At 37.9% G+C, this 14,122-nt stretch overlaps 1 protein-coding gene across 8 annotated transcripts in view; it reads right to left on the reverse strand.

The window, feature by feature from the left end:
- GRIP1 (glutamate receptor interacting protein 1) overlaps positions 1 to 14,122 on the reverse strand; it is a 615,139-nt gene that overhangs the window by 288,454 nt on the left and 312,563 nt on the right. The gene's annotated exons all lie outside the window — the stretch shown is intronic.

Consider the following 14,122-nt stretch of genomic DNA (forward strand, 5'->3'; position numbering starts at 1 on the left):
GCTAACAGTCTAAAAGGGCATGTTTTCAGGATTCCCCCATTACTGACTTTTGAATATTTAAAGTGAACTATACTTCAAAAAAAAAAAAAAAAAAAAGCGAACAGGTTCATAGAATCTTCAAAGCCCCCAGCAGCACTGGGGTGTATCTTGGGACAAACAGCACACACAGCACAGAAAGAATGTAACGATGGCGTTCAGAATGCTCTTTTACATGAATATTTGATAAACAGAATTAAACATAGCTCCCCACAGACTTGAATGCAGCAAATTAAAGGTAATTTAAAAAAAAAAAACAAGAAAGGAAGAATCTGTCTAAAAAAATCTGTAATGAAAAGAGTGTCTTTGAAGACTATTAATTCAACATGATGCTAAAGGTTTAGGCACCGGTTATGTTTTGTTGGTTTACTCTTAAATTCCATCAGGAAGTTTTAACTTGGGCTGCTTATTTTCTTAGTTCAGGCTTAGGTAGATGTTAAACCAGTGCTTCTAAGAAATGACAAAATAATTTTAAGGATAGAATAAAAAATAAAACCAATCCCTCACTGATTCTCTCATTGAGTAAACTTTTCAGTCATCTTTTTCTTCTCAAAACTAAACAGACAACAGAAACCTAAGGGGAAACAGTCTGTCAGGTGGAACAGCAGTCTCTGGTGGGTTGGGCTCAACCATGCTGAAGGATTAAGAGATGGAGGCAGTGGGTGCTGGAAGACATATTTAATTGTGTTCCCTTAGTGCAAGCCTCTGGAGTGGAAAGATTTTTGATGTGGAATCAGGGATGGGACCCTATACCTTCCTGATCACTAGATTTGCTGGAGAAATTGCTGCATATACCTCCCCATCAATATGGCAAAGTAAAACGAATTAACCTTGAGGAGGGCTATGATGTAATAAGGGACAGGTACCGAGGAGAGAAGCAGTGGGACAGGGAGAAGATGCCACAGAACATCTTTTCTCACTAAAACGTCTTTTCTCAGCGATGCTAAGCGGGCAGGTGCTTCCTGGTGCAGCCTCCGGTTACTATGCATGTCTGTGTAGGACGCGTGATCAGTTTCTAAGGAAGACTGAGGATACTATTCTTTTTTTACCTAAAGCTCTTGTAACAGTTTTAAAAGTTCCTTTGATAATGATAAACCATGGGCTCAAAAATACAATTTGATACATTATACTTTAGGCTATAACATTTTTAATTCTTTGAATATTAGGAGAAACTAGTTTTTACGCAGCTCTCAAATATTAACACATTTTATAGGTTCATTTAATGTTCATATCCTTTTTATACTTTGTATTAAGAGAAAATTAAAACAGAATGTCAGTCAGAAGACCCGAAGATCCAAAGAATATAGATAACTATGTTTATGGAAATAAAAAGCCAAATAGTAGTCTGTCCACAATGAAAATACATGAATTTAGGTTATATTTATGTTTAGATTATGTGTATATGCTTTAAAATTGTATGATTATACATTTTAAAATCTAGAATTTAGGGTCTATACTCTTGTTCTTTGAATGTTATAAACTACATTTAGTTGTAGTTGACGCCCTCTACTGGCTGAAAATGATATTTTTTTTGGTGAAAAGACATTTTGTCAAGATTTTGACACATGAAATAAATACAATTTGTAAAATCTGACAAATTAATAACATTAACATGCAAGATGATTTTTATAACCAGAGGGAAATTAATATAAAAGATAATATACCATCATGAATTAGAACAGGAAGAAAAATAAGAAAAAAGCTCTTAGGAGCATTAACTATAGGGTAAAAAGGAAATACTCAAAACAAAGCATTTTAAAACAAATTTTAGAATCTGTCCAAGTACTTGGTAATCACATTCAAGGGCAAATAACTTTTTTAAATGAATGAAAAACAAAACATCTCAGGATCTGGTCAGATCTGTAAGAAGAAAAAAGCTTATGCTCACTTTGTTTTTTATCAGTCACGAACATTTAAAAAATTTTTTTATTTGGGGGAGAGGTAATTAAGTTTATTTATTCATTTATTTTAATGGAGGTACTGGGGATTGAACCCAGGACCTCATGTATGCTAAGTATGTCCTCTACCACTGAGCTATACCCTCCCCCCTCAGTTTTAAGTATATTTATAAAATTGCTCATAACTCAGAAGAAAGGGGGAACACTCATGTCCTGTTGGTGAATAGACTCAGAACTCAAAGTGAACTTCAAGGGTAACACCACGGATTGACTACAGTTAATCTCTTATCTACAGTCCCCAAACCAAAAGCACCCAAAACTGAGAGTTGTTTTAATTCTTTTGGTGGCAAAATCTGACCTGAGCTAACAAGAGGCTATCTAAGTCTTTATTAGTCCCACTAAGTGTGAATATCCATACTTTTCATTGCAGAAGGATTAACAGACTTGACTACAGGCAGTTATTGCAGGATAATCCGGCAGGGGCCATATTTGGTAACATACAGATAATACTGGGGCCGCTGCGTTACCTTCTGAAGGCTGACAGCTCGAAACACACCTGCCTTATGGGTTTCTGATGAGGGATTGTGAACATATAACAAAACTAACCTAAAACAGGTAAATGTCAGTACGTACAAAGGACCAAAAGTTCAAAGGTGCAAATGCGTAAGTCAGATTTATCAAAATAATGAGCATAATACAGCATAATAATAATTTCCTTAATAAAACATCAGCCAGTTTATAGTGAGTTGCTATTTTTTTTTTTAACACCTACTATTTACCCAACCCTTTGCTGGTCTTTTTATATAAATTATCTCTTATCTTACAATAATTGTGCAAAGTAAAAGTATTACTCCTATTTTACAGATAAGAAAACCAAGGCTCAGTATGTTCAAATGATGCAGGCAAAGATCACATTATTATGTGGCAGAACCAGGATCTGACCCCAGTTCTCCCTGACTTTTCAGATTGCACCTTCCAACTACACTGCCATCCAAAAAAAACGGAGGAGGAGGAAGAGGAGGAGGAAGGGAAGGGGGAGGAGGGGGAGGAGGAGGAGGAGGAGGAGAAGAAGAAAAAGAGGGACTTGAATCTAGATCATGTTGAGAATATTGGAAGGAATTGGGAAAGTGTTATCAGGAAACAGTATTTGCTGGGGTTGGGGTTGGGGGTGGGATTTAGAGGCACAACAACTATCTTGAAGTATGAGACTCTTATGTGGAAAAAAATAACTTTTTTTTTTCTAATGGGAGCTATAGGAATTCACATTTCAGCTCAAGATGAGGTATTTTGTAATTTTCAAAGACTGTTAAGTTCAAGAGTGCAGGGGTATCGGTCTGTGATGTTCACTGATGAACTGACAACTAGAACACAGTCTGTTAAATAGTAGTTATTCAATAAACATTTGTGGGATGAGTGAATCAACTGACAAGAACTGAGAAGTAGTAAGTGTGCTGTCAGTGGTGGCTCCTGCAAGAGCGGCATAGCTCCTCATAGTTTCCTGGACTCTTACAACCAGCCTTGTATAACTGTTGACTTTGTCCCCCACCACTAGGGTGAGCTCTTTAAACAGGGGATCCTTTTATCATTTTATCCTCAGCATCTAGGCCAATGCTAGCACAGAACAGATATTCAGTAATACTAGTAGAGTTAAGGACTATGTAAATGAATAGTGGATAATGGTTACCCAGGTTTGCTGTATAACATATTGTGTTTGAGTAAAAAAAAAATTGTGCCTTAAAATGTGCACATAACCCAATTTCTTTATGTACAATAGAAGGGCTAATACCTGAGACCACGCTAGAAGTAGAAATGAACCCTAAGGTTTTACCTCTTGGTCTAGAATTATAAATTTGGATAATCCTGGGCTCAGAAATGACAACATCACCATCCCAAGATGATGCTGGTCATAATATACAGAATACTAATTCTGAGCAGCTAGAACTAGACATGGCTCCCTAAAAATGAGAGAAAAATCCAATAAACCCTATATAAATATGATTCCTCTGGGCACATAGTGGTTATAGTACAGCTAATTCGATACAACTTTCTAGGATTTTTTTTTTGGTATAAAATTTTAATTTTAGAATAGTTTCAGATTTATAAAAAAAAATGAAGATTGTCAGAGAGTTTCAATATACTCCACACTCACTTCCCCCTTTTAACAACATCTTACATTAGTATGGTATATTTGTTAAAATTAATGAACAAAAACTGACACATTATTACTAACTGAAGTCTGTATTTTATTCAGATTTCCTTAGTTTTTACCTAGGGTCCTTCTGTTCCAGGATCTCATCCAGGATAACACATAGCATCTAGTTGTCTTATCTCCTTGGCTATAACATTTTCTCTGACTTTCCTTGGTTTTGATGAACTTGACAGTTTTAAGGAGTATTGGTCAGGTATTTTGTAGACTGTCCCTTAATTGGAACTTGTCTGATGTTCTTCTCATGATTATGAGACAGTTGGAACTTGTCTGACGTTCTTCTCATGATCATGAGACAGGCAGGGAGGGGGCAGGGCACAGCCATTCCAGGAATGACACAGCAATTAACACCAAGGTGGCGGAAGATTCAACTCCCAGTAGACCTTGAGCTTTATTACATGTTCCTTGTAACATATCAGCATGGTAAATAACATGCCCACTGGAGCATGACAGTTCTGAGGCTGGCCATAAGAGGTCAAACAGTGGGCAGTGGCCCAATTCCTGGGAATCCCAGCCCCTTTCCCAAAGTAGTTGAAATAATCCTCCCACTTGTTAGCATAAGAAGTTATCCAGCCCATAAAAACTAACAACCCACACACCTTGTGGCCTTTCTCTTCCCTTCTGAAACAGCCTGCACTCTGTCTATGGAGTGTGTACCTCTCTGAATAAATCTACCTTTATTCAACTGTGGCTCACTCTTGAATTCCTTTCCTGCATGAAGCCAAGGACCTACACTTGGTGGGGAGCATCCCAGGGACTCAACTGAGACCTGGGACGCAGCCCTCCTCTACCCCACGTTTTTTTCCTGTGTCAATTAGACTGGGGTTATATATTATTGGAAGGAAGGCCAAAGAGGTAAAGTGCCCTTCTCAGCCCATCACATGAAGGCTGCATACCAGCAACATGACTTGCCACTCCTGATCACCTCCTGGCTGAGGTAATGTTAACCATATTTCTCTGCTGTTAAGTTACTTTTTTTCCCCTTTCTATATTGTGCTCTTTGGAAGGAAGTCACCATCTGTGGATCACATTTAAGGATGGGGAGATTATGCTTCACCTCTGTAGAGTGTTTTTAAAAGTAGAGGAGGGTAGAATTATGTCTTAAGCGAGAAGAGAAATAGTTCAATAAAATTAAAAAAACACGCTCTGCTCTTTGGGAGATTATAAATTAGCCCTGGGAACTAGTAGAATAATAATCAGTCTCTTTTAAGCAGTAAGTAGAGCGTCACTGTCTAAGACAGTTCCAGCTGAGAGGTGCTCTATGGTTTTCCTTTTCATTGGAAACAAGCAGGTCAGCCATGATGCTTTTTCCATTGTTGGCAAATGTGTCTTATTCTTGCAGGAAGTTAATATCTGTTAAAACATATACATGTGGTACATGGGTATTTCTGGAGACAATCAATTTGGTTCCAAACCTTTATATGAACTTTCGCACATCTATAAACAAAATGCCAAGAAACAAATGCACTTACCTTGAGAATTCACTGTTGCTATAACCCTTGAGTTAATGACCCCCAAATACAAAGAAGCAATTCAACCCACTCCCCTTGTCACTACTTTGCAAGTCCTTATGATTAAAGAGAATCTTAACATAAATAATGCATGATCAATAACATAGTACACCAAATTGCATTTAAAATATTCATGCAATTCTTTTAAAAAATAAAACCACAAATTGCAATTCATACTGAGGCTTCGGAAGGGGAATGGATACAATATGTGACTGAGTCTGAATAGCTCTGAAATGAATTATAGAAGAATCTTCTGTAGGTTTCTGCCTTTCTGGACCACTTCAGCATAGTTTATGACAGTAGTACAAAGCACAAGTTTCTGAAAAGCCTCGATAATACGGTGTGTTTGGCTCAGATACGGTAGATTTGTCTTCAAGCAATCTGCTGTGACTTTATAGAGGATATCTTTTCCTTCATTCTTCAAACATAGTGATATAATTTACTAGACCAGGAGAGAAATAGCTTTGGGTATTGATTTAGAGCTGAGTTAGACAACCTGCTTTTGGAGCTTATTTGGTCTGATTCCCACTTTAAGAACAAGTATTTTCAAAATGTTTGGTTAAAAATGTATTCAGCAGGAAAATAAAAACATGGGATTTCAATAAAAGGTATTGAAAGCTTCCATTTAAAAATGAAAAGCAAACTCCCTAAAAATGGATTCAAAATTGATGCATCTCAGATGTCATTAGTAAACGCATGTCCATGAGAAATGGAATTTTGGAAATGTTTATACAAAGAAAATCGAGAGATTTCTAAGAATTTATGAACGTAATTAAATCATCAAGGAAGTGTTCTGAACATGGGAAATTTTATCTCACCATAGATCAAGAAAAGGTTTTGACATCAAGAAAATTAAACTTTGCTTAAGCCTTGACATATATCAATAAAACAATATTCACTGTGCTTTTAGATATTAAAAAGCCTAAAATATGATAGGTAAAACACATCTTTATATTCAGCATTGGGATTTTTCTTTGTACAATAATTGAGTTTGCACTGCTCCAAACCTTGGTGAATTTATATGTCTTATAAACTGAATGACTGTAAATCCAAGGGCATTACACAAGTAATGAATAAAATAAAAACCCACCTACCAAAAATGTTCTTTTGGAGCTCAGAATTGACCTATTTGGGTCTGCCACAGTGGGTTATACATGAGAAAGCTCGATTAATAACATTACTAGTTTACAGACTGAATTTGAGAATACACAAACAGTTATTTGCCAACCTACACAGAGCACAGATTCTAAACGGGTAAATCAGAGCTAGACCATTAGTTGGTAAGCACAGAAAGAATCCCAAGTGGTTTAGCACTAGTATCAATTAAAAAAATTAATATTCATGTAAAACTATCACATCAGTAAAAAAATCAACTGAATTCAGTTATCCAAGAACTGTAGTTTATTTTTATTAGTGCCAAGTTTTTAAAAAAGTAATGTCTTTTTTTTAAAAAAAAGAGTGCTTTCAAACCATGAAATTTAATACAATTCTATACATCTTTTACTTAACATGCAAGGAGATGTCCAAACAGTCTGATTTCTGAGCACAATTTATGCTTTCATATTTTAAGTTAACCTTGGTAACTTATTGGAAGAATATTTTATATTAATAAAATTGTCATGCAGAAAATGGTATTTTGGCCAAAGGAAATGGACATAATTTATGGCTAAAACCTACTAATATTACTAAGATTGCATAAGGGTTGGGGACACAGCAAAAACCTTAATTTTCAGCATGAAACAAGTTAGGACACTGAGTATAGGGACTTTGAATGAACGACTAAGGTCAGACAGCACGTTGAGCACACTGGGATGACACAGAGATTCTGTTTCTTCTGGGATATCTTTCAGTTTTGAACTTGACTTTTCAGGGTACTTAAGATGTTAATGCATTTTATACAGCACCCTTTTATGTCCTGATTATTTGCACATAAACAAATACAGCCAAACATTAGCAAAAGGAGAGTATAGTGAGTAATAGGGACACGTTCTTACAGATGTTGAGTTCAAATTGCAGTTTTACCCCTTGCTATTATGTGAGGGGGGGTGAATCACTTAACCCCAAGACACAGTTTCATCATCTGAAAAAAGTATTTGTCTTCCAAGGTTCTTAGATTAAATGAGATGATTAACATATGGAAAGTCCTTGACCCAGTACTCTGGCACCCACTCTGCAGTCTGAGCACAAGTCACCCTGTGGAGTAGCTGAGTTTTGCTTTGTTTGCCTTCGCCTCTAGGCTGAGTGCTCACCAAGGGCAGTCTTTTTCCTCCCTATATTCCTAGTCCAAAAAATGGTGGCTAATGCAGGCTGAGTGAACACCGCCTACTCAGAAAGTTGAAAGCACTTTCACAAGCCACTTCTCTATCTTTATTTTAAGCTTTTGAGGCAGAAAAAGACAGAAAATAAGCCAGCAGCCTATTTTTTCTCCCACTACGATACCCTGATATCCTTCCATCAAAAATTTCCTAATTTTTGCCTTTATGACAGTCAACCCTCTTACTTTCTCCAAGTGGAATGGGGCAGAAATCAACACATCTGCTCACAGCCAGAGCAGAAAGTAGCTAAGAAATTGGGTAGGAATTATTTCTCATGATTCAAATGTTCAGCAAATGGTTGCGTTTCTCAAAATACATTTGCTGATCACCTACCATGGGCCAGACAGGGTGCCAGCTACTGTGGATCCAGTGATGAGTAAAACAATCTCCACTCAAGGAATTTAAAATTTAAGAATGCACTAAGGTAGACTGTAGTCTGCTCAAGAGTCATCTGGGGCACTTGTCAAAAATGTAGATTCTTGGGTTCCCTCTCAGAGCACTGCAACCAGAAGTCAGCAAGCTTGTGTCTGGAACCTCCACCCTCAGTGCCGTTGCCCTTACTGCAAGGCTGGTCTGAAATATCTTCCTCTCCTGTCACCCGCCCCACTGGAGTAGGGCAGTGCTGCCTCCTCTAAGGAGCTTTTCCCCAAAGAATTAGTTACAAAGTTAATTTCTTCTTTCTCTCTCTCTTTGCTTACCTTGGAGCCATTTCTATCAATGACAAACCTGCCACGCTGTTGTGTAGTTTACTGCTTTACACATCTGCTTCCCTTACTGGTCTAGGGACTCTGTCAACAAAAACTAGGCTGGTTCATCTCTGCTTCCTGGCACCTAGCATGGAGCCTGTGTGCAGTGGATGGTCAGGAAACATTTATTGAATTATAAATGGAAAAAAATCTTAAAGCTCCCTGATAAAGCTGGGAATGTCCTTAGTCAGAGATTAGTATAGGTGAAAAAACTTAATTTAAACTTAATTCACTTAAATTCATCCTGTTGCCAGCTCAATGACCCGACATAGTCAAATTCCCCAACGGCAGGAATATTTTGACAAGACATAGAATTTTATTATTACTTCAAAGTTTCCTACAAGGTGTCTTTAGTTGGCATACTAAGTTCAGGACTTAGTATTGTAAACCAATGTGAAAATATATCTTTGTTTCACTCTCTAAATCTACCCAACAGATCAGCCTGATCTGATTTAAATCTAACAAAGACTTCTTTTAGAAAAGACAACTAGAATACAACTCATAACTTAAGGATTTTGTGCCCTCAGGATGTGAAATATTTGAAGTGAACATTTTCTATTCACACTATATTTCATTGAACATAAAAATTTAGTCCTTTGAAATAGTATGAGCCCAGGAGACTATAAGAATTAAGGGAAATACACACACAGAGAAGTAAAGAAAATGAACTGGCTTAAGTCAATCTGACTGCCGAATGTGTCCTCTAAATCTTTTATTTTCTATCTGCTACTATAAAAGTTTTTGTCAGATTCTATCTAAATAAATATATCGCATAATCTTAATTTGTCCATAATTGTAGTAAATAATCTCTAAAGGAGAGCAGCATAAAATGCTTACCCCTTTTACAGTTATGGCCATTATTAAATAATCACTGCATTTTCATGCATGGTTTACAATGAACATTACCTTATTCAGCATACTATGAGAAAATTGCATGTCATTAAGTTTTATTTGATGAGTGTTTATATGACTTCTTTAAAAGTGTTACTTCTTCTGTATTTACTTGGTGAATGGTGTTCCCAACCTTCTAGGTGACCAAGCCAGACAACGGGGAATGAGCCTAGATTATTCCCTCACCATTCATCCAATTCATTCATTCACACAACCAACCATCCACCCATCCATCTACCCATTCATCCATCCATCCATCTATCCACCTATCCATCCACCAATCCACCCATCAGTCAAATCAAGGCCCCAGAGATTGCACTCCATCAATATCTCATATAATGCCTGTCTCTTTCCTATGCCACTTCTACTGCTTTAGTGCAGGCCTTCTTGTCAGCATGTTCTCCTCCCTCCTCAGCTGTGGCCAGTAATTCTTCTAATTTCCCACCTAAAAAGCCTTCAATTATCTTTAGTCGGGAAGGGCACAAAAATCTGAATTCTTCAGCAAGGCACACCAGGTCTTTAATGCATCTGCTTCATGGGCCAAAGGTACACTTGGCCCTAACCCCTTAGACAATACTCGCTATACTTCTTATACTGTCTGGAACCTGTCACATGGTCTCACTCCTCCTTAGACAGTGTTCATAATCCCTGTCCCTAGAACCTTCTTACTTATTAGACCAACCAACTCCTATTTTATCCATAATGCACAGCAACCTTCTAATTGTGGTTTGATTTTTGTTCATTTGTTTCTGTCTGTCTCCCCTCTAGATTAAACATCTTAAGGGCATGAGTCCTTTTTTTCACCTTTGTTGTCTTCATGTCAAGAGGCATGCCTGGGATAAGGAAGACAGCCAGCAAATATGAGTTGAACAAATGAACAGTCGTCTACTTCACCTATGCCTAAGACTGGTCCTGCTCAGAGCTGTGCCAGAAACTATGAAAACATCAAAACATATAATAAGTGGGAACGCAGGCAGAGCTATAAAGGGCTTAATTCACATGCATGAATTGCTGCTGCCTCCACCACCCCACCTCTTGTCATCTCTCCCCTCTCCTGTCCTCACTGATTCTGCATGGGAGCTTTGATGAAGACACTTTAGATCTAGAAGTTTCAGAAGGGAAGAAACTGCAACAATTTGGAATGACTTAAGAGGGTTTTCCCACAGAGGAACACTCAATCAGGCCCAGTCAGTCTCTGGGTACCCCTTTGACAAAAGATGCGTCGCTCAGCTGGCATGCAGATTTTATCACCATCTATAATTCCTCTCATTGATGATGCTTTTGAGATTGATTTATACTCACTTTGTACTAAGGAGGCTTTGCCACAGCTGATCTATAAGGTGAATTTCCTTATCTAAAAATAGATAATAACCTCCCTTTTTTCTCCATTATAAAGTTCAAATGTGATGAAATGAAACTACTTGGAAAAGCCTTAATCAAATCACTTGATTTATTATTTTTACTCCCAAGCTTATGTGAATCCATTTAATTTATATTTTTCCCTTGGCCGAGTTTAAGCGATTTGAGGAGACAAGATTTTTGATTAGGAGGGAAGGGATTCAAATGTTTTGCTTATTGATTCCCTGACCCGGCTGTTCATTACAGGCTCCTGGGGACATCGAGATGCCCAGGCCCACCTCTGATATGGGAAGTCACGGTCTCCAAAGGAAGAATACAGGGGCTGCAGGTTAAGAAAAGCTCCCTGGGGGACTCCAGTAACTGACTAGGTTGAAACATTCTGTTTCAGGCTTACAACCTTTAAGAGGTGCTCCTCAAAGTGGAAGCATGTATTAAGAACACAGACATTTGGAACCAAGACTGACAAGTAAGATCTGAATGCTAAATATGCCTCCCCCACTCTTCATGACTTTGCAATCATGGGCATTTGCCTAAGAGCGATGCCACATGGGAGGGGCACGTGGGTGGGGAAGAAAAGTGACAGCCTGGTAGACTCCATAGTCCCAGCTCTCAGGACAGGAAACTTGGGCTTGTCTTAAGTATTCTAATTCAGCTGTTTCAACAGTTTCCCCACCTGACCCTTCCCACTTCCAAACACACAGCCCAGGCAACTGCTGAGAGCCCGTTTACTATTTATATAACTCTGTTTTTAAGACAGAATATGCTTCAGGTTCCAAAAACCTTAGTTAGTCACAGTGATCTTTATAGAAGCACCACTTATTCTTAGATCGGAAACAGTCTCTGTTACCCCGCAGAGAAAAATCCAGCAAGTTACAGAACACACATGCTTCTAACAGCCTGTTCTTACTACATAACTTACAGCAGAGATGTACTTTTCCTGAATTTTGTAGACAGAGGGCAGCATGCACAAGCCAACTGCACAAGCAAAATCCTGTGTGTCAATTTTACAGAAAACGCTCTAAGACATCTTTGTGTAATGGTCCTTTTAAACCTCAGAATATTGTTTAGTTAGTTAGAGTGGGCTGGCACTTTTTTTTGCTCACCATTTAGAAAAATCGCTCCATGACCCAGGGAAGTGCTCATTCCTTCAGTTCAATAAATGTATGCATATGATGTGCGTATCACCATGGCCTTGGAAAGGGAATGCACACAGATGTGATGACAAGCATCATGCCAGAAAACCCAGTAGTTAAAAATGATAACTCATCTTGTCATGCTCTGTCATTATGCAAATCCAAGAAACGTATTGCCAAAGTGATTTATGTCAGTGCAGCTGAAAGACAATTAAAAATGTAATCTTCAGCAGATCATTTTAAAATTGACTCTTTATGGCTGCCTAGGCCTTACAATGGTGATGCAGATTGAACAGTAATTGTGTTGGTCTTTTCCTTAATTATAAATAATACTGCACTTACATCCAATACACCCAATTGACAAACAAAATTAAATTAGTGGACTTCAAAAGGTATTGATTTTAAAACCAAATAAGGTGTCCTAGAGGAAGTCTCTTTCCCATTTTTGTTTTGGTTAACACAGCTGTTCTTGGACTAGACAGTAATAAAGCTGTGGTTCTCGTGTGTAGGAGAGGACTGGTAGATGGTACCCTGTGTCCTGGGAGGATGTGTTCCTGGAGATGGAAGCACCAACTAAATCAGTGCTAACGAGGTCATCACAACACAGTTTCCATGGAGATCTGTCTCTGGCACCACACTTGGGCAACTGATCTTCAATTTTCTTCAAATCCCCCGACTAGTTTCCAGCTACCATTCACACGAAGGCTGGTCAGTCCTCCCAGGTTGCAATGATGCCTTTCAGTAATGCCACAGGATTCCCACCACCCCTTATGTCCTGATTCTGAGTTGCCACGAGTCACCAACACTGGAGAAATAAGATGAGGGAGGTTCTCCTAAGATGGTTGCCAAGGTTTTTTCCAAACTGTTGAGCTTCAGAGCCCACTCTAATTCCCTCACTTTACAGACAGGAAACAAAAGGCTAGTGTGGTTACCATTCAGAGGAAAAAAAAAATCTGACTAACAGTTTCGGGAAAAAAACCTTAAAATAATGGGAACTAAAATCAAAATTAAAAAAAAAAATTCACCCAAGCTATTTTCCTAAGAGACAGAATTCCAAGCTGTCTTTTTGGAACAATAGGTATTTCTATGATTTTAAAAGTTTGAAAAACAAAAAGTAAAGCAGATCTCCTTTCTGCAGAAATTGTCACTAATATTCGTTGTGAATCTATAGGAAAGATAACGATACATACAAATGTTTCCTAAATATGACTTCCTCGTTGCTCATAGAGCACTCTTGAGATCCAGAGATCTGCAGAATGAATTTGGTAGACACTGTAATAGAGCAACGGAGTGACTACATAATTTATAGCCCTATTCGGAAAATTTTGAAAGTGAAAGGAAATGCCATTAATGTTTACGCTGAGAAAAGAGGCATAAAGTGGGACTGTCCTGAAATGGGATGTATGATTATGGAGGCATAAAACAAAACAAAACATTTTGAGGCTAAAGATAACAGAAAGGCAGTCATAATACTGATCCCCAACCTGAAGGTTATAATATATAAAAAAGGTAAGTATTATTCTGTTTTGCTCTTGAAGGTAATAATGATAACAATAGTAATAATAATAGTAATAACAGGATATTATTATGTGAATTAGACGGAGAAAGATTTTTACACAACGTAAAAAGGAACTTTCTAGAAATCAGAACCATCCAAAAAGGGAAAGAATTGTTTTGAGAAGATGTACCTCCTCCCTCTCTCCCAAGAGGTATTCAACAGAAGCTAGATGTTAATGAGTGATGGATACTATTTGAGGACGGAGCCTATGCCGTCTAGGCACCAACTGATATTTTTATGACTCTATGATCCCACGAATTTTCACTAATAGGATCTTACGGCAAAGTCCTGAGATATCACCACAATTCAATCCAAGTAAACATGTTTCTTTCAAGGGAGAACTCAAAAAGTCTTACAGTCTAACTTTTTCCACTTAACCATTTGCCCAAAGGCATATGAAGAATAAGGTACTGAACAAAAGGAACATCATCCAACTTAAGTAACTGAGTTTTACACAAGTTAAACCACA

Source organism: Camelus bactrianus, chromosome 12, assembly GCF_048773025.1.
Source record: "Camelus bactrianus isolate YW-2024 breed Bactrian camel chromosome 12, ASM4877302v1, whole genome shotgun sequence".
Lineage (NCBI taxonomy): Eukaryota > Metazoa > Chordata > Mammalia > Artiodactyla > Camelidae > Camelus > Camelus bactrianus.